This window comes from Ambystoma mexicanum, chromosome 13, assembly GCF_040938575.1.
Source record: "Ambystoma mexicanum isolate Mex_15411 chromosome 13, UKY_AmexF1_1, whole genome shotgun sequence".
In the NCBI taxonomy this organism is placed as follows: domain Eukaryota; kingdom Metazoa; phylum Chordata; class Amphibia; order Caudata; family Ambystomatidae; genus Ambystoma; species Ambystoma mexicanum.
This window is the reverse complement of record NC_090938.1, coordinates 616313541-616336025: the sequence shown is the minus strand read 5'-3', so window position 1 is coordinate 616336025 and position 22485 is coordinate 616313541. Positions and strand designations below refer to the sequence as shown.

Sequence of the window (22485 nt, the reverse complement as noted above, 5' to 3'; positions counted from 1 at the left end):
ACTCCTAACATTCAGAAAATAACTCAAGATCCACCTCTTCGGGAAGTCTCTCCTCCTCAACACCTAGGCCATCATGTCGCCCCTCACAGCACCTGACCCGCTAGACACCGCCCGCCCTTCTCCCCACCACCTGGTACAAATGTACTCCTGTGACCCCTCTGTATTGTACCACCCACCCCAGCTGTATATTTCTTCTGTTACCACTGAAAAACATTCCGTTACACATCTGTATTGGTTTATACCTCTGTAAAGTGCTCTCAACAAAAAAAAATTCAAAAAAAATAAAAATCACATTAGGGAACAATAATATGGGACATAAGAAGTACTCCAAGTGGCTTGTGCTGCCATGCAACAACAAAGGTGAAAAGTAAATGAAGATTTCCCTGCACTAGTAAATGCAGACCTTACCAGTGCCCTCCAGACAAAAAGGGTTCCAGTGGTTTGGGGACTTCAATAAAAGTCCCTCTAGCCACAAAAACAACATCAGGAAAACAGGAAAGCAAGCAAAAGAAAACAGCGCTCAGTGGCAGAGCATGTGAAACTTATTTTATGAATGGCACACGTAACCAGTTGACTGCCCAGGTGCCCCAACGCACACTTTCAATGCATAGTACAGAGACTTAACTCAATGAGTGAATCACAAATTCTATTTCTTTCAAAATCCCTGTAATTGTACTTGTATGCTTAAAGAAGCAGTCTGCAACCTGCAGGTGTCAGATGTTTTTGATTAAGACTCCTGTGAGCCTTCACCATTGACCTGGCTGCAAAGGTCTGATGAGATGACAATGCATTACTTACAGTAAAAGCATTTCTGATGGTTGTATCTGCTTAAATTCACATGCTGTGCAGTCCGACATCCAGTGGTCACAGCGGAGTATTGCATCTTGTTTTTCGTAGTCGAAAAGGGGACGTCGACAAGGCGTGTCTGTAACACTATCCCTATAGTGACGTGCAGTGTACCCACAACCCCTCACGCGCCGAGGTCCCTCTGTTTGTATTTTTTCTGCCCTGAGGGAGCCTTCTATACGTGAGTGAGTACAGAAAAGAGAGAGATGTAGAAAGATGTCTATGTTCCTTCCATCCGAGCGGGGAGGAAGGGTTGGCGCATGTGAATCTAAGCAGATACAACCATCAGAAATGCTTTTATACGGTAAGTAATGCATTGACTTCTGATGTTTGTTAATCTGCTTAGAATCACATGCTATGCATAGACTAGCGAGCAGTACCCGGAGTTGGAGGTGGGTTGTGAGAAGGAACAGTAGAGAAAAGATGCCTTAATACTGCTTGTCCCACCTGGGAATCAGATCTAGAGTGAGCCTCTAGACAGTAGTGTTTTGTAAAGGTGTGAACAGAACTCCAGGTTGCCGCTTTGCAAATGGACTCAAGGGGAAGGTTTGCAATGAATGCTATGGATGCCCCAGTGCCTCGAGTAGAGTGCTCTTGGCTTGAAGGGTAGTTCTCTCTTAGCAGAAGTGTAACAGAGAGTGATGCATTGAACAATCCATCTAGATATAGTGGACTTTGAGACTGCATCTCCTTCTCTTCCTGCTGCCACCGAGACAAAGAACTGATTAGTCTTTCTCAGTGGCCTAGTTCTTTCCATATACAACATGACAGCTCTGCGCACATCGAGTGTATGCAGGCTCTTTTCTCACAAATTGGAAGGGTTTTGAAAGAACGTTGGTAGTTCTATTGACTGGTTGACATGGAATTTCGATATGAATTTCGGTGCAAACCTTGGGAGTGTGCGTAGAACCACCTTATCTTTGTGAACTGTTACAAAGGGGTCTAGAATAGAAAGAGCCTGTAGTTCACTTACTCTCCTAATGGAGGTGATAGCTATTAGGAAAGCAGTCTTAAGAGTGAGGTCCTTAAGAGTTGCCTTGTGCATGGGTTCAAAGGGTGAGCCCATGAGCTTGGTAAGTACCACATTAAGGTCCCAGCCGGGAGCTGGGTTTGCCATCGGAGGGTGTATTCTCTTTACCCCCTCCATGAAGGCTTTGATAACTGGAACTTTCCACCATGACACCTTAAGTTGAGAGGTGGTGTATGCCGAAAGTGCCACTAGATGGACTTTAATAGAATTGAACACTAGACCCGAGTCCAGTAAATGGGTCAGGTAAAGGACAATTTGTGTGGCAGAGCAGTGGACTGGGTTGATGCTCTTACCTCTACACCAGATGACAAATTTCTTCCACTTGCTAGAATAGCAGTGGCGAGTGTTGGGTTTTCTAGCTTCTCTGAGAATATCCATGCATCTCTGAGGGAGTTGTAAATGGCCAAATTCTATGACCTCAGGAGCCATGCTGCTAAGTTCATGTTCTGTGGGCATGGGTGTAGTGTCTTGCCCTTGTCCTGTGACAGCAAGTTGTACGGGCAGGGCAGTTTCACTGGTGGGGACAGGGAAATTTCCATCAGGTGCGCAAACCATGGTTGGCGGGCCCACATCGGGGCTATCAGTATCATGGTGACTGGTTCCTGGTGCATCTTGTGCACTATCTTGTTCAGCAGAGGAGTCGGAGGAAAAGCGTAAACAAATTTCCCTGACCATGGTATCCAGAGACCGTTCCCCTTGGAGCGGTTCTGTGGGTATCTGGAGGCGTAATCTAGGCATTGTGAGTTCTCCAGAGTTGCGAACATGTCTATTGCTGGGAAGCCCCATTGTGTGAAGACGTCGAAGACTATGTCTTCGTGTAACCACCATTCGTACTCTGAGGGCAGAGGGAAGTCTCTGTTGAGTTCGTCTGCTAGCAGATTGAGTTCCCCCTGGTACATGTTGTGACAATAGGAACATGTGTCTGAGAGCCCACTTCCAGATGTTCTGGGACAGCTTGGACAGTCCTGGAGAGTGAGTGCCCCCTTGCTTGTTGAGGTAGTACACGGCTGTGGTGCTGTCGGTGAGGACCATCACTGTCTTCCCTTGTAGGTGTGTCTGGAAGGCTTTTAGTGCTTTGAACACTGCAAGTAGTTCTAATAAAAGTTTATGTGCTTGGAAGCTACGCCCGGAGTCCAAACTCCGTGAGCAGTCTGATGGGATAGGTGAGCCCCCCATCCTGTGAGGGATGCGTCTGTGGTTAGAGTGGCTTCCACAGCGGGGGTGGCGAATGGTTTCCCTATTACCAGGTTTTCCTTCCACCACCACCGTAGCGAGGGAACCAAGGCCTGCAAGACCACCACTAGATCGTCCCATTGTTCGCTGGCCTGTCACCACTGGCTGTTGAGCCACTCTTGCATTGGGTGCATGCGCAGGCGCGCGTGAGGTACCAAATAAATACATGACGCCATCATTCCTAGCAAGCGCATTGCTTTGCGTACCGTCACCTCGCGACCGGCCACATATTAAGGGATCTGAAACACCATATTTTGGACCCTCTCGTTGGAGGGGAAGACGAGGCCGTCCTTTGTTCGAATTAGAGCCCCTAGGAATTGTTTGATTTGACTGGGGTCTAAACTGGACTTCTCGTTGATGGAGAAGCCCAGTTGGAACAAAAGGTCTGTATTCTGGGTGTTTGAGAAGCATGTCTCGTATGACTCCCCTGTTATGAGCCAATCGTCGAGGTAAGGGTATACCGGTATGGACAACCTGCGCATGTGGGCTGCTGCTACTGCCAGTACCTTCGTGAATACACTCGGTGCAGACGCTATGCCGAAGGGTAGCACTCTGAACTGGTAGTGTTTGCCCTTGATCATGAACCCGAGGTATTTTCTGTGCGCTGGCAACATCAAAATATGAAAGTATGCATCTTTCATGTCTAGTGTTGTCATGTAGTGCCCCTGAGATAGCAGGTGAATTACCTCCTGTAATGTTACCATATGACATTTTTGTGGTTTTACAAATTTGTTCGCTGGGCGCAGATCTAGTACAGGGCGCATGGTTAGGTCCTTTTTGGGTAAAAGGAGTACACTGAATAAATACCTTCCATTACCTGAGATAGGGGCACGACCTCTATTGCTCCTTTCTGTAGCAGCTGTTCTACTTCTTGCAGGAGGATGACGAGGTGTTCTGGCGACAGGCGTCGTCCCCTTGGAGGTCTGTAGGTGGGGGACCGATTAAACTCTATACAGTACCCGTGGGCTACGGTTGACAATACCCACCGGTCTGATGTTATTCCCTCCCATGCTGATAGGAACGATATTATCCGGCCCCCAACCGGAGACGCATGGGAGGGGACCCGAACCTTCGGGTCATTTGGTAATACTTGCCGGGGTGCCTCTGGGGCTGGAGCCCCGGCCTCTGCCCTTGCCACGGCGTTGTCCTCTTTGGTTATACTGGTTACCAGTACCCTGATTAGAGGGTCAGTTGCCCGCAGTGTAATGCTGTTGCTGCTGCTGTTGGCCACAAAAAAAGTGCTTGTTCCCAAATCCCCACCTGTTTGGAGGCTTTGAGATTTGGTCTAAGGACTTTATGGTGTCAAATTCTTTCTTCGCATTTTCCAGTGCGTCATCCACTGCCCTTCCAAAGAGATTACACTCTTCTATTGGCTTATTAATGAGTGACGCCTGCGTTTCTGCCTTGAAACCGGAATTGCGAAGCCAGACGTGACGCTTCAGCAGAATTCCCTGCACCAAAGACCGGCCAGCAGTTTCTGCCGCATCAAGAGTGTTCTTAATGATGCTCTGGTTGACCAGAGCTCCTTCTGTAACTGTAGCCAATAAGCGAGATCTTAGAGGTTCAGGGGCTTCTTCGATGTCCTGCTTAAGCTTTCTCCATTGAGCATCAGCATAGCTTGCCAACAATGTATTATTATTGGCAATCCTAATTGAAAACGCTGCTGAGGCGGAAATTTTTTGCCCAAGGCATAAAGCTTTTTCCCCTTCTTTATCTGGGGGTGCCTCGCTGGTTGACAGTGGAACCCCAGCCCTCTTCCTTATGTTAGTCACCACTAAGGAGTCCAGGACTGAGTGACCCCTGATATATAATGGGTCCGACTGAGAGGGTGAGAACAATTTCTCGATACTTGGATTGACCCCTCTTACCAGCGCGGGGGTGGACAGCGATGGGGCGAGTCGTCTCTTAACCGAGGCGAGGATAGGAATAGTTTGACTAGTGGGAGGTTTTTCTTTAATAATCCTTTCGACGAAATCAGTATCTGGGGTGACTTCCCCAGTTTCAACTTCAAAATGCGCTGCTGCCTTCCTCAGTAGCGCATTGAAGGTGGGCTGATCGTCTTCTGGAGATGGGTTCCTGACCGGTGTGGTCTGAGGAGAAGAAATGTCTATAATTTCGGGGTCTGTGAGCCACCTTCACCTGGGTCCTCCTCGTAGCCCTCCTCACCTATGTTAGTGTCATCATGAAAACCTCTCTCTTGTTGGTCTTCATTATTCACAAACTCATCCTCTTCCTGGAAGTGAGAGTCCTCTTCAGTGAGGTCGTAAGAGTTCATGTCTTCCTGTAGGTGGTTAAAGAGCTTCGGGTATTTAGCCCATGGCCCCTCCTGGAGTACCCCCTTGGTCTCTGGGGTGTCCTATTTTCTGGGATGGCCATGAACCTGTCTAGCTTGTCCATACATGACTGGAACCTCTCTACAGTCCGGTAAGGTAGGCCAGAGCGGTCTGGGAGTGAAAAGGGAGTTTCCTCTCCTTGTAGTTGCTTAGTTCTGTCCCATAGAGTCGAAGATAGAGTCCCTTCGCCTTCTGAGAAAACTTCTCGCTGGCTAGGGTCTTCTGTCGACTGTGGGAGCTGTCCCAGCCTACCCTCCGGAGTCCTCGGCGTTTCTTTGGCCTTGTGAGCGGTTTTCGACGCGTCACCCGCCGTCCGTCTCTGGCCGTCTTTAGAAGCTATATGCACGAGGCTTTCGGCGATCAGCTTCTCCGTCAAGGGATCGCCTGCCGTCGCGCTAGACAGTGCCGAGTCTTTACTGGCAACGTACGCACTCTTGCGAGGCGCGTCGCCTGAGGATTTGGGGTTAGTGCCCTTATTTACAGAAAGCCCAGTGGCCGGTCGCGGAAGTTGTGGCGGGGAGGGCTTGCGACCCTTACGGTCAGCGGAAGACGCCGGTGGACCCGACGCCTCCGTTGACGCTTTGGCTGCCTTCGTCTTAGACGAATGCGTGCCGTGGGGTATGTGCTTATGTGTTTTTCTGTGTTCGTCCTTGTCGCCGGGGTGTTCATCCCCATAAGCGGGGCGTGAGCCGGGCTTGTCAGGGCCGGGGACGGACGAGGAGCGGGAACGCTCCTTTGAGAGGTCTACAACCTCCGTTGCGGAGGCCGTGTAATCACTGTCCTCGTCACATTCGGCAGCTGGCGAGGAGTCAGACCTAGACATCGCATAGGCTGCCCACCTTTTGACCCTGCGGTCCTTTAAAGTTTTGGGTTTAAGTAACTTACAGGCCGCACAGCCATCCTCTTTGTGATCGAGGGGCAAGCAACGGTTACACCGTTTGTGCTTGTCCTTCCAGGTAAACTTGCCCTTGCAACGCGGGCAAAACCTAAAGGGCGTCCTCTCCATAGCTGAGGGCATGAAATGTGATTACGACCTCGAAAGAGAGGGAGGGGAAAGAGAAAGGCTTTCTCAGAGTGTTACAACCCTACTCTCCCTACTGTGTTAGGCCGGCGAGGCCCGGCCAAGTGTTCGGCAGCGCCGAAGGATCTACACCGCTCGTCCCTCCGTCGAAGATCTTGCTCGGCGGAGAACAGCTTGGCAGCTACGTCGAGGGAGGGTCTATGCGATAGTTAATAATAATAAACGACCAAGAGTCGAGGAAATGATTTCGCAATGTCGCTCGAGAAGCTCTGCATAAAGGCGACCAATAACTGGGCAGAAAAAAACAATCTGAGGGACCTCGACGCGTGAGGGGTTGTGGGTACACTGCACGTCACTATAGGGATAGTTTTACAGACACGCCTTGTCGACGTCCCTTTTTCAACTACGAAAAACAAAATGCAATACTCTGCAGTGACCACTGGATGTCGGACTATGCACAGCATGTGATTCTAAGCAGATTAACAAACATCAGAAATGTAGTTACAAATCTCTGGAGCATCATAGGTTGGGGACCCCTAGCTTAAAGAGTTCCAGCTTAACTTTCCCTTTATCAAGCAGTCTGAAAAATTCAAACAAAACCAAAGTTAGGGCAATTTTCCCACCACCCTGGCATGAGATGTAAAACCGCCTAACCTGAACAAAAGATAGCATTTCCAATCACAAGAAAAACTAAACTCTATAGTGGCAGCCATGATGGAGCTGTCATGCTTAAATGAAGGGAGGAAGTAAGCAGGTAGTGAAATACAGTCCCCCCTGACCCCCGCCCAACAGTTACCCTTATAGAACACCACACAGTTATACCCGGGATTGAAATTAAGATCGGATAAACAGGAACTAAAGGCTTCTCCCGAGTATCCATTACCCAGTGACCAGGAGCTACCACCGGGGATCCGGGACTCATGTTTCCGCAAATCTAACTTCCACATAAGATGCAAATCTATTTTTTAATTATGTATGACTCCTTACTCTTCTAATGTCCTATAGATGTGGCCCAATATTTATTTATAGATTGTCTCAAAGGCACACATTTGAATTCACATAGGTGTACTTGTAGAGTTGGTTTAAGTTCACCATAGGAATAAAACAGAACAAATCAACTAGGCAGAGCAAAAATTATGGGGAAAAGTCGGGCAACTCTGTTCTACCATCACAGGTTTGGAAAAGGAAACAAACCAGCCCCAGGAATAAAGGAAGCAAATCTGGAATTGGGTATCTTTAAGTCAATGGTGAACCATGGTCTAAAACAACTTCAGAAACCACTGCCACAGACTCCAGGTAACCGTCATGGCAAACACGAATAACACACCAGCATAGGACCGAGGGCACGTATTCACCATGCCAACTTCAGATCATTTCACTCAAGAATAGTTAAACAACCCAATAAGTACAAATCTTTTGCAGGGCAAGTTACAGGATCTGGTCACCGAACGACTATCTCAGAACCAACGATGAACCAGATGACTCAAAACAAAAAGCATCAGCCTTCCCAGATGGGACACCCACCAAGCAGGAGTGAAAGCAATGACGGCAATGACACCCAGAAAGTGTGGGAACCTGACCAAGCAGATCCAGATGGCTCAGAGCAAAACAGATCTGCCAGCCAGCAGAAAATGGCCCAATGATTGGGACAACAGTGGAGGTGACCTAAGTTGTCCCAAGTGAAGAACGGATGCAGGATGGTGGTGCCCCCTCACCGTTGGATGACTGAGGCTTCCTCCCTCAAGGAGCTATGCCTAGAAGGACAAGACGGAAAGACAGGAAAAACGGCCCAGAAAGAGTCCCAGCACAGGGCGTTCAGTCTCAACCAGTGAAAGGGACCAGAGGAAGGCACACTACAGCCCAGGATGGTCATCCAGCAGCCAAACTAAAAGAGGAGCAAGATACTGGACAAAGTGCCCAGCTAGTATTGCCAAACCTGGTCCAGCGGCACATCCTGTCGCAATGTCCTGCTGCTAACAGGTAAATTAATGTATAATATCCCAGAACACTTTAGCAATGGCCAGAGCCTCCCCCTAGGTATAATCATTAATTCATACGTTGGTCTAGGCCAGCCCTCCAATCCACAAAAGGCAGACGCACAAAGATTTTCTAGCCAGCTAATCAGGCTGGCACCAAAAACAACCAAAGACCTGTTCCACCCACACAGTTCATGTATTGGCCCTTCTAGGGCAGGAGACCATTCTAAAGTGATCCAAACGACTACAGGGGAAGCAGGACTGGGCTGAGAGGAATTTTAAAAAATACATTAGTACCTCCAATGGCTACCATAAAGGAACTTTGAACTACTAATGCAGTCAAATTGGCTGCACCCTGGTGAAGCGAAAAATAAATTACTGCTGCTACATGTGACGGAAAAGACTACTGTTCCGCCAGAGTAGAGGGATGGGTAGTGGCGAAACCACCTACAACCTCCTCCCCCCTCTACTACTACTGAATCAGCAGTGATCTCAATCAAAGGTGAAACAGGCACAGCCGGACCGGATATCTCTTCAGGAGGGGTGCAAAGTACAAACCCAAACAGCATTCCAGCCACGGCTCCAGAATCAAAGAATGTCCAATCAAGATTCTAAAAAAAAATATTTGCAGTTTTAAAACAAATCATTGCAAAGTATAAAAAATATCCCACTAAAAAGTGACAGCTGTCAAAGAAACACAATTCAGAACATTGATGAGAAAGGGCCTTCTGGTTTTATAGGCAAGGTTATTCAGGCAGGAGACTTGGAACAAATATGTCAACAGTTAGTAGGTCTTTGGGAAATATGGAGGGGTGCTTAAAAGCTGTTATAGCCTCTAAAAGCAGACCAGAGGCATAGTGCCTCTACACAGTACCTTTAATCCCATATTTGGTGCTCGACAGACAAGGTGGGCTTCTAGGCTCTTTTGCTACTGTCAAGACGTTCCAAGTCGATGTGATCCTACTGGCTGTCGGGGGTCAAGGTGTCTGCTCAAAGGTGCGGGTTGAGTCAACGCTCGAGACGATTGATTCCAACAGTTTGTGCCTGGGGTTGAATCGCCAGTGAGAGGATAGTCCTCCTGGGTCGAGTCAGTGTGAGGGAAGGGTGAGTCATTGGCTTGCAGCCGTCGAGTCAGCACTGCAGTCAGTTTCTCCCACAAGGCCAAACGTGCGATCAGGTGGAGGTTGGTCCATTTGAATGGGTCGAGCCAGCATTTGAAATGCTTTCAGTGCAACAAGTGGTTCAAAGTTGCGTAGAGTGCCAAAAGAAGCACCACCGGTCCTTGTTCTGGCTCGAAAGGCATAGAGTGTGGTTGATTCAGCTTGAAGATGTTGAGGCGGCAAACAGGATTCCAGCTGCTTCCAGACTCAACCCAGGGTCTCCAGGAGAAAGAAAAAATAAAAATAAATAAAGAGTCCTTCGGTTATGCGCCTATGCTCCAAGTGGTTTGATGGAACCTACAGGCCCTCCTCCACCGTCCAACGCAGGATCCTGGTGTCAGTCCCATAGCCAGCAGAAAGGCATTAGTCTACAGCGGTTCACACCACTGTTTGCTGGTGTTGTTAGGGAATAGAGGCCGTCTTTGCCTTGCCTTCAGTCTTCACCTCGGGCAGAGGACTTTGGGATAGGCTGCATCCCCAACAGATGTCCAGTGAATCCATCTAGACTCGAGTCCAAAGATGAATAAAAGTAGGAGGGGGGCGCCTCCCGCCTCAAAGGCAAAACGTCACAGGGGATTGGTCCAAAGCAAGCCTGGTGTAAGCGGTTAATTCAGGCTGTTGTAACAAACCCACTTTGCCTTCTGACGTCATACCAAGAACACCTAGTCTTGCAAGAGTAAAGGAGGGTGGAAACAGGAAGTTGTAGAGAGCCCTAGAACAAACAAAGATGACTGAACCCCTCTCAGCAACCCCCTCATCTCTGATTACTCCCATATCTGCTGATTTACATGGGACTCCAGTGGCTTTGTTATGTCATTGCCGCTGGAACATAAAGGGACAGCAGGGAAAGGTGGCTTTTTAAAATGTCTGCACATCCAATACAAACGTTACAATTGTGTAACCAAGTCTGCCTGGTGGCACGTTAAAATTTAAATATAAGCTATGTCTGCTTGCGGCACGGTGGCTGGTTGGGTCATACAATTATACATCCACAGCAATTGGATATATGTGAGCATGGCCCAGCTAGGACAGAGCAATGTGTCCTAGAAGCCATTAGGCTACCATGGGACAACATGGTAAACCGGGTTGCAGTGGCAAGATGCACCAGCTCAGAAAAGCCTATATAATTAGTATAACGTTGGCTGTTGAAAAAAGGTGTATTTTACGGTTTGCAAACAATTACATTAAGCATAGACACGGTAAAAAAAAATAAAAAAATATATAAGTTCATGGTGAACGGGTGTGTATGCTTAATGGAATTAATTGCATATTCATACCAAGGCAAATGCTGGCATGTTAAGGCAAACTGTCACAAGTGTATCTTTAAAGGGGCAAATGTTGGTAATATTTGGGCAAAGCCATCATAGGCGAGCTCCTTCACTGTCAATACTGGAATTGTTTTCCATCTATACAGTAGATTTAGAAAATGTTCCACCTAAGAAATGGGCACTTACTTGTTTTTGAGAACGTTTACCTGTGTGGAGTTCCCAGTTTCAATTTTACTCCTTTTTGTGCTGACATAACCCCCGATTAAGACACTTCACCCTGTCAATAATCCATCATAAAAAGAAATATATAACTAGCAACTAAAACAAATATTTATGAAGGACATTATTTGGTGCTTATTAGTAGTATTGCTGCTTTCATTTTCAAAATGGCTCTATGGAGGGAAATACTCCCTGAACCCTCCTGAATGGCTTCAGGCTGGCTCACTTCTCTTGCACCAATCGCTTGCTCTATCCATTTTAAAAATCCACTGTGCATTACGCTTTCAATATTCATAGATCCAATGGTACTGGCCACTAGTGGTGCTTTGGAATGAAGTTCGGCCCTCCTCCACCCCAATTGAGTTTGTTAGCCCTATGTAGGACTTTGCCCTCACACCAAGTACTCTATATAGCAGTCATCAGCTGTATAAAAGAAGGGTATAGATTCTTCAGCCAATGATTGGGCAGCTTCTGGTTGTTCTGCAGTTCGATGTCCAACATCTGTGCATTGCGAGCTGGAGTTTGAAAGTTAATTGCCTCAGTTGCTAAACACACGTTTCATATAGACTCAGAATGCAGTCAATGAAGGCTCTCAAGACCTGGAGTAAGGCAAATACACGAGCTGGTAACGAGTAGCTCGCCCCACTCTGATCGTTTATATTCTTAGAGATATATATAAAACTAAAAGTGGCACAACACAGAGAAAACGGGGTCTAGAGAAGCTGTTTTTGTCAGATCGGACACACATTGGAAGGCTGACCGGTACAAGCCTGGCTGCAGCACAAACCACCGGCCTAGGTGGAAAAAATGAAGACTTGAAGAGGCCTTTGCATAGAACAGGAGAAAGAGCATCACTGTTGCAGTGCCTTTGGACGTCGGATGTCCTAGTAAAGATATAAATGTGTGGCTGAGAGTTGCAGGGCCAGTCATCCAACCCTCTCCCTCCACCCCAGCACTGGTGAACGGAAATCAGTGCCGACGACAGATGGGAACCCCAACATTGAAACTTGTTGGGTTAAGTTATGAACCAACAATTGCTTCCATCACCTTGCATGAAAGAAGAAATCGATAGTGGGGCACAAGTTATCAGAAAGAGCATTTTTTTTAAAGAGGGACACCTAAACAAACTGGAAGAAGGATAAAAACATTCCAAGAAAAAAAACATTTAATTCTAACATTTTTCTACATCCCTCGTCAAGTGCAAACCAACACAATGGAGAGTGTTGAAATCCAAACAGTATGTTGGCTATATTGTATTTCTATATTCATGTGAGATTGTGTGCCCAATTAAAGCCTTGAATTGATTTTCAGAATGGATTAACAAAAAACGCCCATTTCCGTCAGGGACGATAGCTCCCAGAAGCAGATGGAAAACCTGCTTCTAAGCTGACATTTCTACACATTGCACATTCTGTCCATTTCTCAGTCTGCAGGATGAGTCAGAAGACCCAGGGCGCGAGCGAGACTGTCTAATGGGCTGGCTCCCAGCCATCTATGACATCTCACCATCGGCAGGGCGCTGCCAGAGGAGAAGATCAGTTTAGCTTAATTGGAGGATATCCGTCAATGCCAAGAGGTCTCATTTTTGCTCTGCGGAAAAACGTGCTCTGCATCAGTCAGTTGGGACAGCCAAGGCTGCAGCAGAGGAGAACTAAAAGGAAAGGACGACATGCCATGTATTTTAATCAGTGAAGCAGGCTTTCATCTCAGAATGAAGGCTACTTCAAGACTGTACTATTTTTCCAATGGTTAACACATTTCCAATGACAAGATAAATTCCAGATGAGCTTACTGATGCGTAAAAGAGGTGGCAGAGAAATCTCAAATCCGTATCAAGGAGCGCACAGTCTCCTCATACATAGGACAAGCTTGATGGTATAGGTTTTGATGACGGAGGTGCGTGTTCTCTTCGAGGGGAACCAGGAAGAGTCAATTGACGATCCTGTAGTGGAGGCAGAATGTTAAAGACTACCAATCGAAACAAGAGGACATGTGCACAGTAAAATAGCAAGAACAGTTAGCCTTTACAGAAGACTTAATTAAATGTCCAGTAAACAGAAATATCCAGCATTGTTGGGAGCTGCTACTGGGCTGGGCTTGGCTGGGCTGGCGAGGACAGCGATAAGAAATGCAGAGGATACATGCACCCCCAGGCATTTGAATGCACCCAGTAGGCTTCCAATTTCCTAGATATCAAGGACTGGTAGGCTTGTGCTAGGCGAAGTGGTGCAAATAGAAACGGAAAGACAACAGGGTGCTAGAACGTTCAAAGTGATACATTTAGCTGTAACAATGGTTCTCCTCCTGGACCATAGCAAAGGATGCGAGGATTGACGAGTCAGGAAAACTAGGATTATAATTTACCATGCGTAATACCCCATTGCTTGAGCGCCCCTCGTCACAGTCCATACTTTATGAGGTGGATATGAAGAGCAGCTTCCTTAAAAAAACAGGACATCATTTTGCAATGCACAGCAAGGGAAACAAGTATTCAAGATTATTGCAAAGGCTACACTCCATACCGGACTGCCAAACTCTGCAGACAAGCAATACCCTAGTGAAGGAGGCCTGACCAAAGGGATGCCCAGTTTGCACCATCACAGATATCAGTCAAGGGGACTCCCTGTGCATCTGCCCATACCACTATTAAACCTCTACTTGATCAGCACCTGGAACTAGTAACATTTGTTACAGACCACAAATTGAAGAATCATGGATGCCCCTTGCAAACTGGAATGCAAATGTTATCAGGAAATGCCATTTAGGATCTGCACCTCAAAAACATCTTCAGATTTATTTATCCAAAACAATACAAGCCCCCCATTCCCCACCAACTGATTTACCAGAGAATAAAATAATGGAAAAAAAAAAAAAGCTTGCACAGGTCCCAGTGTTAAGGGCTGACTACGTTTTGTGCGGACCTACACAGCGTAGAATTGAGCCTGCCATCTGACTGGACAAGTGTAATGGAGTAGCCAAGATTCTGGTGGATGTTCCAGGAACTCTATGGTCTAGCCAACCAAGACTACCTCATGCACCAACAAATCTGACACTCAGGTCAGGATCATGCTTCTCTGCCCCAATGTTTATGACGAGAAAAGTCTAACCAAAGCTGTGCCCCAAAGTCATCTTGCAATCCACTGACTCACCGAGTTGTGAATGTGGCAGTAAATCCAAGGCAGCACTCACAGATTGAGGCATGTAGTAAAGGTACAGCAGACGCTATAACATACAGTATTGGATAGACAACACAATAGATTGCTCAAAATATCTAACTAGTTCAGGTTGCGACATTGCAAGTTATAGAGTTCGTAGCCAACTCTGGTTCTCTGGGACGAAGATAGTCCAGTTTAAGATGTTCCGAAGGCAGTGTTGATTATAAAGGGAATAATCCTCCTGCCTAGAAGATATTGCAGTGGTGCAAAGTCAATAGGCAACCATCTGGTTACAGGACAGCAACAACAAGCTTACAATAATTTTGAAAGTAAAAAGACCACAACAGAAAACTGTCCCTCATAAGGCAACAACGGTTCTGGCTAGTTTAAAGATGATTACCATGCAGGAAGAGTTATCAGGGATACTGCTAGGTCAGGACAAAGATGATCTGATGTGCGTGTATGGTACTCCTGACCAGCAACCAATAATGGGACCCAGAAGCTAGGCAGTGCAGACTTTGGCACAATCTGGAGTTTGTTACTGTCCCAGAGTTTCAATTTCAATGTCTCATGATTGTAGGTAGTCTTGTAACGGAAGGCTATTGGCTTTGCCAGTTCATCTGGGTCTGTGTCAATACGGCCTGCACTTAAGAATGACTGGTTAATGCCTGGGTGATTAGCCGGAGATCCTCTCGTCACCATCTGCTAGGTTTCCACAGCGAACTAGTCGAGGTTACAGGCCAGGGAACCTTCTCGGCATCCAACCATGAAAGCCTTCAGGACTCTCAGGGACCACAATACACAACTGCACACATACATCCTCCCGGGAAGAGGCATCACTTGGAAGAAAAAGAGGTGAACCGATCACAAAAAGCAAAAAGATCAGAGAGCTCTAACTAGAACCACATCTCAGAACGCTTGTCCCGATACATTTGTACCACTGTTTTGGAAATAAAGACTGCCTCCACCAGCATATGCTCCACCTCGTAGTCTGGGCATAGTCTGTCTTTTAGTGGAGGGGAAGCGGGGCGGTGGGGGGAGGGGGGTCACCTAAATGCACTAGAAGTCTTACTTCTATGCCCATGAAAAGGCAACTTGGTTGGGGTAGTCTTATAAGTGGCATCTGCCTTCTCGTTGCTTAGGAATAGGTGTCACCTGCTCCTATAGTTGGGAATGCCTCCAGAAGCAAATTCACTCATGGCGTTTTAGTTCATGCCCAACAGTAAAATAACATGGCATTCAGAAAAAGGAGACATATGCACTCCTTGGAAGGATGTCTACAGGTTGTTTAAGTCTTCCAGAAGGGACTGAGTTGCATAAGCAGAAGGGGCACTTTCACAGAGAATGAGGTAAATGGCAGAGAAAACATTTGAAACGCTTGTGCGATTGATCCACTGTCACTGTATCTTCTGGTGAAAGGTAAGTTGATATCATCCGCAAACTATGTAGCCCATTTAGCATTGCCCACAGGTATAATGCCAAAACCTTGTACATCATAGTTTACATGAAGTGGAAAAGATGGCTTGTCTGGAAACTTCTGTTCTTTCAGCAATGTTCTAGACCCGCATAAGGAAGGAAATAAACAACTCCGATTCTTTTGATTGGGGGTAAAAAAATAAATAAAATTTAAAAAAAACACACACACACACACACACTGAGGAACAAGCTATTAATGTTTTAATTAAAACAGTGGTACATTCAAATGAATTTAAAAGCCAACAAATTGCCCTTGAAAGTTATTGGCATTATCCACCGACATGTTCCAGTGGAAATACCCCCACCTCCCCTCAATCTCTGGGTGTATGGTAGAGCATCTGCAGAAAGGCTAAGCCAGGGATCCCCAACCTTCGGCTCTCCAGATGTTCTGGACTACAACTCCCATCAGCTCTAGGCAGCATAGTCAATGGGTAGTAGTAGTAGTACCAGTAGAAGTAGTAGTAGTAGTACCGCAAATCTGGAAGCAAAAGGTTGAAGATCCCCGGGGCTAGTCAGTTCCTTATAGCCTGGCTACAGAATATTTTGAATGGACTTCCTGGATAAAAATAAGGATGGGCTTGACATGTCATACATAAACTAGTCAGATCAATTCACCTTCATACAGGTGACTTCAAGAAACACTGTTTAGGAGGTCTCCTGGATGCTCAAAAGACACTGATGATGCAGAAACATTTACCTTATGGACTTCTCCATGCATTTCCTCCCCTCCTTTTCTGAAACAGCGAGATTAATACGGGTGCTGTCGCTTTATTACCAACACCAGCCAAGTCAAAGAGATATATGCAGACTCTAGACAGCCATTCTAGGAAAAGGGTTGTGCTATGGAAAGTGGGGGCCACTGAGCGTAAAGCTCTGCAGCAGCACTGCCCCATTCCACGGGCCATTCCCAGGAATTACAAACACTGCACAGAAACTAACCTGCCTCCAACAGGCAATGACTTGATAAGGATGGAAAACTGGGTAACTCCTAAAGAAATGTGCCACTATGCAACTACGCCTGGCTTTGCAAACTGGAGGATCAGTAGGTTTACAAAAACTAATCTGCATCCAAAATATACCTAGAGTCCCACAACGGCATGGGCGGGAATGTCAGGTAAGGCAGTTACCTTACCTACATTCAGAATTCTGCCATGAAGTGAACCTCTGGCCCTCCAAATCCCACAACTAAAGCAGTATTGGAAGAACTAAAATCGACAAAACCGTGTCATCATTTCATGGAAGAGAATGGGCACTACCCAATCTCACATTCTGTTACTGGGAAACTAGGGGCACAGACTTTGAAAATAATTAAACAAGACCGCTGGATACTTGAAACAAGTGATATTCTATAAAAAACACACAAAGAAGGGGGCATAGATATTTAAGCATTGGCAATCTTATTTCAAACAAATTAGATTTAAGATGCACCGTCCAAGAAATTGACAAACATACCTAAAATAGTGTCGAGGATTAGCGACATTCCACACAAGCATGTTAGTAATACTTCGCAATACGAGCCATGTTTAATGATGTTGTTAGGAGAATGGTACAGTAAAGTAATTAGACATGAAGGTCAAATAATAAATCTTTGCACAAGTATGGTATTTTCCAAATGCCTAAAGATTCTATGCTTTTACTAAAGATCTTTGTTGGCAAGCATCTATTAGTAAACCGTTCAGCACTGTGTAAATTGATGCAACCAAGTAGCACCCAGATGTACATTATATAAGACGGCTCTGTTAGAGAATTTGACAATGTGAGCTGAAAAAAGTATGACAGAAATGCATAGTCATATTACAGAGGGACAGATGTGATAAATCCTGAACCTAAAAGATGTACAACTAAGATGCTAATATAATACAAGAACGTAACATGTATGAAGTTACAAAGTATTTGGGAAGACACCATCATTAGCGCAGTGACAGAGGAGACCCCAATTTAGAAATGGTTATAGTAGACATTGACATCTCCAAACGTGAATGCCTGGATGGCCATAACCCATTTATCCTTCCAACTGGTGTATCTGCCTCCCTCTTCCGCCACCAGGGTATATCCTTGCACTAAAGGTGAATAGTTGAGATTGGTATTTACCCTATTTATGGTACGCACAAAATCGACCTTGGAAGGCTGAAGGCCCGATTGGACCTGCCAGGTTCGAACCTGTGAGCATGAGGGTAAACGCAGACCTCTGTAGTTAATGTATTAGTCCAGTGGGCCAGAACCCCAGTAGGCCAGGTTTTGTTTTTTACTGCAAGCCTTTATATACACATTCTAGTTAAATTTGTATGCCTTTTCTGCGCTGCAATGCGCAGAGTGATTGTTTTTCCTGCTGGTCCAGCCAGGCTGCGCGCTTCCAACAGGGGCTTGGTGGGATGGGGTTGAGGGAGGGGGAGGGTTTAGGAGGAAGGTCCCTCTCTTCTCACCCTCTCCACCCTTCTCAGTCTGTGCTTTGGAATGGGGATCCCAGCCCAATTGCCCCATCCCAACATTTGCCCCCATGTCGCCGTCTAGTTCTCCCCTGTTCTTCCACTCTCTCATATCTCAGGCAGGTCACAACCTCCATCCAATGTCCCTTCCTCGCTGCCACACCCACACACATACCCTTCCTGACCCAGACGCCTTAGCCCACCCGTGTTGCCTTTGCATCACAGTAAAGACCCGAAGTGTGAACACTCCCCCTGCTAATGTGTCAGAGGTAAGAAATATCACCCTGTTAAATATTTCAACTGGAATACAAGAAGTCTGGAAATCAGTATGTAGAAGAGTAGGCATCAAGACAAAGCAGTGAAATGTATTAGGAAGACTACAGTTGTAGCGAGAGCCTATAGTAATAAACATGGACATGGCCCATTAGGAGTAATTTATTTATTTATTTAAATTCTTGATAACGCGCCAAATCGCCCAAAGGCCTCACGGCGCACAAAAAACAAAAAAGACAATACTAAAACAGACAGTTGAAAAGCAGACATCTCAGGGGGAACTATGAAATGAAGATTTAAGGAGCATTGAAGAGATGGGACTTGAGATTTTTCTTGAACTGAGTCAGTGAGGAGGAGCTCTTAAGATGGAGAGGAAGAGTGTTCCAGAGAGTAGGGGCTGAGACACTGAAGATAGTTTTGCCGAACTTGGCAGTTCGAAAACGGGGCTGAGTGAGCATGGCTTGCTCAGTGGACCCAAGTGAACAGCCGGGGACGTAGCGATGAATACACTGGGTCAGGTAGATGGGTGCAGAACCAATCAGACATTTGAAGGTAAGAGTGAGTATCTTAAAGGATACTCTATGCTTGATGGGCAGCCAGTGCAATTTCTTCCTGGCATCAGTAATAGAAGAGTGCCTGGCCAGGCCTAGCACGGCTCGGACTGCACCGTTTTGGGTTGTCTGGAGCAGCAATATTAGCAGCAGAAGTATTTGCTAGGAGACTGTTACAATAGTCTAACCTAGAATTAACAAGGGCCGTTGCTAGAAGAGACATCTTGCTGACAGAGAGTAACGGCCGCAACGCAAAGAGTTGCTTGTTAATCCAGCAACAGGATGCCCTGGTTTTAGCAACATGTTGGCGCATTGAGAGCTCGGCATCAATAGTGACGCCCAGAGTCTTAACGCTGCGTGCCACTGGAATGGATACATTGGCAATGGCAAATGAGTCGTATTCCTTAGAAAGGCTTTTTAACATGTGGCTTGAACCTGCTATGAGAAGCTCAGTTTTATCGGCATTGAGAGCCATAAAATTCGTACTCATCCATGAATGGATGACAGAGTAGATAGCAGAGATGGCCTTGGAATCTGTAGGGTAGGAACCAGACAACTCAAGGACGACCTGGGTGTCATCCGCGGAGTTGGTATAAAGGACACCCAGATCGTCGAGCATGCGAAGCAGGGGGAGAATATAGATGTTTAACAAGGTCGGGGATAGGGATGAACCCTGGGGGACACCACGTGTGAGCAAAGAGGGAACCGAGGAGGCATTTTGAATGACGACCCGAGCATTTCGAGGTCCAAGAAAAGAGACTAGCCATTGTGTGGAGAGATTAGAGCAGCCCACAAGGGATTGTAGCCTAGATGCCATGAGTGAGTGGTTGACTAAGTCGAACGCCGCAGAGAGATCCAACAACATCAGGAGTGCAGGATGACCCCGATCGATGATGGAAGCAAGATTTGATTTTAAATCCAACATAGCTGTTTCAGTGCCGTGAAAGGCACGACAACCTGACTGACGAGGCCATAATGATATTATAATTGTACAATTTAGGTGGCACAGGGTGACACAAGGGGCAGCCAGTGGAATCTGAAGTCACATATTGCCCTCATAAACCATGCCAAGACTTATCCCAATTAACCACCAAAACCTCCCCTGCCTCACAGGCACTAACTCCCTCAATTCCGACCTCACCCGGGAGGAAGACTTGAATTGTTCATTAATTTGCTATGATCAACTGATGGTTGGCCATTTAATGTACACCATAGGATGAACCTGTTGATTACCTTTATTTTAACATGTCTTCCAATACATTATAATTGACTGGAACTGAAGCTCTAGACTAAGGTAAAGTAGAAGAGTTCCACCAGGACACCTTTGTGAATTATGGCTTTTTTTGAAGAACTATCTTCATGATCTAATCCACTTGAAAACCCCTTTCTAGCATAACAGTTTCTTAAAAAGCAAAGGTCAGCAACAGTGAGTTTAAAGAGGATGGCCTCGCTTCTAATACATGAAGACCATCATTTGAGAGTCACGCAGAGAGGAAAACAGTGCTGCACAATGTCACAGCAAAGTACACAATAATGCAGTGTATCTTAAACAGGTCTTCAAATTTGCATATCAAAATAGACAGGAATAATCCAGAGTGCAAAACACACCATGTAACTACGAAAAGCAATAGGCAATGGTTGTGAAGATGGATATCCAAAAATAAGCTGTGGTGGGACAATTTGGGAGGCCACTCTATTTATGGTAAACGGAGAAGACACAGAGGTTAGCCAAAATCCAATCAAGGTAATGTAGCTGATAAGTCAAGGCTTATTCTCAGGAAAAGTGGAAATGTGGTCTAGGGCTACAATGAGTCCACACAGAGCAACACCAATAATTCAAGTTAGACAGTAGTATATAAAAGTAATTTATTAGGCCTTCAGTTACACATTAAGCTAATCAAAATCACAGGTATGCATTGTCACATAAAACCATATATAACATATATACACATTCACCATTAGGAGAATAGAATTGCATATGAATTAATTATCAGTGCAACACACAGGGTTAGTCATATGCAAGAAAAATAGGCAAAACTGACACAAGATCAGCTGCTCTCAATCTTAATAAGTCAAACGTTGAGAGGGTATGGGGGCTTGTGCCAAAAAGTCACAAGTTCCAATGTATTGCTTCTTCATAAATAATGCAGCGGGCGGCAGTGCTTTTAGAAAGTTTTCAATGTTGGATAAGTATTTTGTCAAGTTCAGGTAAGTACTTAACTCAATCCTAATCACTAGGGTAGGCCTAGGAAAGGATGTTTAACCAAGGTTCCACCACCAGAGGCCATGTCAGAGCGAGTTGGGGCAAGGCCCTTACTCCCAATGGTATCCTGTAGGGAACAGAGTGGGTGGGAAGGGAGGGGTAATAGAAACAGGTAGGTTAACTTGGACCCCCCCACCCCACTCTGCCCCCTCCGCCCCCCCCCCTTGATTCCAATTCTTCCATATACCAATGCACGTTTTCCGGAATGTGTTAGACACAATCTTCTGCCCTTGGTTTAGTTGAGAAGGCCCAGGGGTCGTGGGTGCATAGATCATTTTTGGCATCAGAATTTAGTTTGTCAGTCAGTCATGGTGCACAGGAATTAGTTCTAGTCAGCTTCCAGACCCAAAACAATGAAAGAGGAAGACTTCTACAGTGCAGACACCCTCAGGCCACCGCACAGGATTAAAGTAGTGCTCCAACAAGTCTCCATGGTCAGGCTGCGACAGGGGATCATACAGAGGTGAACATAAAAGCAGCTCCAGCACAACTTCCCTTGGAGTGGGATGGCTGGGAATGCAGAAGCAGGTGACTTGTGGCACAAGCTGAAGAGCTGCAAAGTTCCAAGACTCTGCCCGACTGCGCTTGCCCCAAAGTAGCCCATGGGAGAGCTGGTCAGTCCACTGGTTTGTCTAGGGACACTTCCGGAGGCTTAGAAGGCACGGATCCTTGAGAAGCAGGAATTGAGGGTGGGTGCGGAATCTAGACTGGTTATTCCAATTAGTCCAGAGGTCGAAGCAGAAGAAATAAGGGCCTTCTTCAGATCCAGCAGAGGACCAAACCTTCACCAGGCCAATCACTATTGTTAAAACTGTTCAGCTGCTGGAGTCGTCCTCGGGTTGTCAGCAGGCTACTCTTCTTCGTAGGTCTTGGCTGAAGCGTTGATCTGATTAACAGTTGCAGGAGTCCCCCTTTTATCCAACATTTAGGCTGGTTGCAAGCTCGCCAATGGTAAGAATCTGCAACATTCAAACAACCCAGGGTTGTCCCATCAGGGACAACCACTGGTCATCAAATATACCCAGCAACAGGCTTTTAGGCAGGAAGGTTGTGGATTGGGACTAGACCGTCCCAGTCACTTCCTCTGGCTCACACAAAGCCCCTTTAACACTGCTTTCCCCGGGAAAGGGAGTTTCATATAAGAAATCTCCTGACCTGAGAAGGCAAAACAATATGGCCAAGCAAAAACTGAAAACCTCATGTCACAGCCACCTTAGGGTGCTAGCCACTTGCAGTAAATGTGAAAGTGCATAAG

The 22485-nt window shown here is 46.2% G+C and overlaps 1 protein-coding gene across 4 annotated transcripts in view; it reads right to left on the bottom strand.

Annotated features, from left to right (window-relative positions):
- ACLY (ATP citrate lyase) overlaps positions 1 to 22485 on the bottom strand; it is a 434227-nt gene that overhangs the window by 292612 nt on the left and 119130 nt on the right. The window lies entirely within an intron of this gene.